Source organism: Lactuca saligna, chromosome 4 (genome assembly GCF_052625555.1).
Source record: "Lactuca saligna cultivar CGN05327 chromosome 4, ASM5262555v1, whole genome shotgun sequence".
Classification (NCBI taxonomy): domain Eukaryota; kingdom Viridiplantae; phylum Streptophyta; class Magnoliopsida; order Asterales; family Asteraceae; genus Lactuca; species Lactuca saligna.
The window spans coordinates 102,121,022-102,125,631 of NC_136420.1; positions in this window are offsets into that span (position 1 = coordinate 102,121,022).

Below are 4,610 nucleotides of genomic sequence, written 5' to 3' on the forward strand. Positions count from 1 at the left end.
AACCCAGATGGGTTCGATCTAGTTGAACCAGCTATACGAATATAGGAACGCCACTACAGTTATGAGATCAAGGAGGCAATGGATTGCATAAGTTCATTTGGGATATATGGCTACCATTGGTCAAGTAGCAATCACTTTTAGCCTTGGATTTGATGATGACAGGATTCGACGCATGGACCCGATCGGTTAGCTCAGCAGGTTGTTAGAGCCACAGTAGCATGATAAATAGTGGCAACTTGTTCTAGAGAATGATTTCGTTCAGAAGTCGTGTGAGACGACTAAGTGGGATTCCTTTGGCTCCACAGCCGAGCCGGAACCCAATATTTTAGATGATTGGCGAACGAATTGAGACCATAGATGGTCCATAACTGGGCCTTTATGATTATGAGATATTAGGCCATTAGCAATGTCAAATGTTTAGACTGGACTAAATGGTTGTGCTTTAGGGAAGACCATGTAGAGGTTTGGGTCCAATCTGGAAAATTGGGCCATATGTTGGGCTTTGACTCATAGTTGACTTTTTGGCCTTTGGATTGGGCTTTGGGCTTGAATCAAGGTAAGTTAGGGGTAAAGTAGTCTTTTACTCCAAGCATGCACTTATAGATATGTGTTGGGAACCAATTATTAATTACTTGTTATTTTGATGTTGACAGATTTGGGAATCTGTCAGCCAGCAGCCACAACTTTATCTGTGGGACTTCAGCAGTGTGAGGTGAGTCTCCTCACTGTTTGTATGGGTCGAAGGCACCAATGTCGACCCATTTGTTTGATGCATGGTAGAAAGACCCGAGGGTCAGCCCTAGGCATTATGTATGAAAGACCAGGAGTTGGCACTTGGCACATTATGTTATTATGTATGGTAGGAAGACCCAGGGGTTAGCCCTAGGCATTATGTATGAAAGACCAGGAGGTGGCTCCTTGCACACTGTATGCTAATTGGCTAAGTAGAGTAGTATGTATTCTATTTGTCTTTGTGATGCTTGGATGGAAGACCAGGAGGTGGCTCTTGGCACTTGTCTGTATGACCAAAGGGGTTGGCCCCCGACTTGGCAAGAAAGACCACATGGCGATCCATGGCATAATGGCAAGACTATGTTTGGCACATAACATCTTTATTGATTATGATATATGTATGACTCATGGTTATGTATGACAGTATGTGATTTATGTGCTTATATGCTAGACAGTATCCGGTTGAAAGAGACCGAAGGGGTAGGCCAGCACCCAGATATGCTAGGTAGTATATTGATATGTATGGTTTGTGGTATTTGGGAAACTCACTAATCTTCGTGCTTACGGTTTTCAGTTTTGGTTTCAGGTACTCTGTTTTCAAAGGAAAGGAGTCGGTGATCGCAGCGAATCCACTATGTTTTCCGCACATGAGATCTTTGGGATAACACTCTAATATTGTTTTATGATAAAATGTTTTGATTATTGACACTTTAGTTTTGACATGATATGTTATTATGGCTGTTTTCTTATACTGTTGGTTTTATAATAACTTAATTAAAACGAAATTTTTAGTCTTAAATTTTGGGATGTTACAAAAACCGGCCTATGACTTTTCACGTTTTACCCTTTGACTACAAAACATAATTCAAAGGTTTAGATCTCATAACCATCATTAAATCCTTCTAAAAGGTCTACACATCGCCTCCTTAAGGCCCAAAACCTTTACACAATCAACTTCCAGCCCACGGCCATGAATTACAGAATGTTCTCGAACAGGGTGTTACAACTCTCCACCACTTCAATTATATTATGTCCTCGAAATCACTCTTTACCACCCTCCTGGAAACCATCTCTTTGACCAAATCCTTCTTGAGCTAAACCAAACACCGATCCCAAAAATGCCGATCCAACACGATACTGCTAAAATTCCAAAATCAGATCACCTTCCTAACCTTCTCATAGGTGGAACCAATCTTAAACAAAATTACAAGATTCTCGACCAAAATCCAACTCAATGCATAACCCGTAACCTAAGATCCAAGGATTTACACTTGCATTTCACCCGAAACCTTCTGATTCACTGCATCTAAACACTAAACTGGGATATAAATATTCTAAACTACCGCTGAGACTAGTTGTCTCACACCTGGCCTAGCTACCAAGTTCTTAAGAATCCAACCGATAAGGATATCTTTGCCTATGTACCACACCATGCTACTCCCTGGCCATATAATCATCCTACTAAAACCATAATCCAATTCCCTAACCCTATTGGTCTCTACCAGGTCTCACCTGTATTGCCAGAGACACACGAGCCTCACCCATGAGTCCCACCAAGTCTATACCAATGAACAGTCCATACCCATGGGTCTCACCTCATCGAGAGCTACACAGGCCCAACCCGCCTCGGACCCCAATGGTCATATTCCCATAACAGATATTTACTCTCCGACCCCATTGAATGCCTTGCCCAAGGCACGAGCTTATCCTCCTTTATACTCATGACAATCCCAACAATGGTCTACCTCAATCTAGAGAATGATACGATCCCATAGAAGACTTACAACAACTTCTATACCATCTGCCTATCCAGTGAATGCTATGTCCACCCCGCAGTCTTATGACACATTTATCCCGCCATAGTAATCGTCTATGGTCATACCGCACCTTTACCATATCAACCACAATCATTATGATTCAAACCCTCATCTGACTGAATCCCAATCTATTTTTCGGTTCATGCTTCGAACCCCAAAGCCTTAATCAGACAAGAATAGGCAGAGAGGCTCTAGCGCCACCCTTGACCTGAGTCCATCCACATACCGACCTTGTGCCACTACTGATGTTGTCACACCCCAAAACCGGAACGGCGGAAACGTTCAGGGGTGGAGGACGTCATGTTTAGTATCACGAGATATGTATATTGTAAGCAAGTAATGAAAAACCATTTCATTTAGAAAGAAAGTGTTTACAATGTGTGTGTTCAAAAAACATAGAATTCATACACAAATAACAAAACAAGACTTGAAGCTATAATGCTCCATCTTCTGAATCCCCAGCTTGAGCACCTGTCTAATAGTATCCTGAGAATACAAGTTATTTGAAAGATTTGATCAGCAATTAAGCTGGTGAGTTCATAAGATTTTAGTGATGTGAGTAAGCTGTAAAGCATTGTGGAAAATGTATATGTAAAAGTGATGTAAGCTGTAAGTTTTGTTTAGAAAATTTTTTCTGTTCCTCTAGAAAATCATATATTTCCTACTTGAATGAAAGTGAAGTAAAATGACACTACAAGCCTTTCTATGGGTACTAAGTGGGTACAAATTATATATATACTCAGAGTAAACAAACAATCGATAGTGCGCATCTGCCCCAAGCTCACAACCCAATGGGGAACAGAAAGTCAGGCGGATAGCACACATTCCATTGGTTATTATATCGTTGTCATATATAACCCTGGTGTATTCACTTGTTACTCATGGAGTTATTTGTAATGGTTCCTTTATATCTATTGAAAAGTTCTTTAAGAAAACCCATATTTCTTATATTAAAATAATGACTACGGTGACTACTTTTATAATAGCTTTGTTTATACTGCTATATATAATCTGATAGCGGGTAGAAAGTTACTTGAGAGAATTTGCCCTACGCCCACAATCTAACCGGAACAAGAAGTAAGGCAGAAAACACACCGTTAACTATCTATTGGGTATTAGTTTTATATATAAACATGGTGTATAAACTAAGGTGTTATAGAGTTACTCACCTAAAGTCTCTAAAATTGTACAGGCTTAATAAAATGGATTAATCCCTTATCTGGGAAGTCTCTAGTTTTGTATACCAAAAGTACAGACTTTGAAAAGTAAGTTTTGTACTAGAAAAGCTGTGTGTTGACTCTGTGTCCTATAACCTGATCCATACATGGTACCCTTATGATGAATTAATGGATACTAAGCATAAATATATATATATATATATATATATATATATATATATATATATATATATATATAGATTCGGGTAGATAATAGATTGAGTGACCTCATTCCAAGCCCACATCCAACGGGAACAGGAAGTGAAGCGAAGAGCACACATCCTATTAGCTGTCGGAATCTATTAGTATATATGTATCCTATAGTGTATACATTAAGGAATCATAAAGCTAGCATTATGATCCTAACCTTTAATCGTAGCCTTCTACCAAGGCATCCTCTGATCTGTGTTAAACCCGACTGTTCCTTTGTCAAATGTAAAAGTATATTCTCCCTAGTTTATAACTATCTCGACTAGAAAATAGATCAACTTTCAAGTGGTACTGACACTTTATGAAAGTAATAGGAAAAGGAAGTACACAGATGTTGTTTATAATGACATGAGGATGTACTAATAACCTAAAAACATATTTTTTTTATTACGGTCATAATGTGAAAGCTAGAACCCCTACTAAACGCTCTTAATGTAAAGAGATTTAGGGAACCAAACGCGACCCCAACAATTTCTTGCAAGCCGTGTAATTCACATTAAAGTTATATGATCATGTAGACCCAATATAACTATCACTAATGAGTTAGTGATTCATTGATATAATTAGATCCTGTTTGTGTGTTCTCATGCTATAGCAACTTAACCTATTTGTTATGTTCTGTTCTGGTATTGTT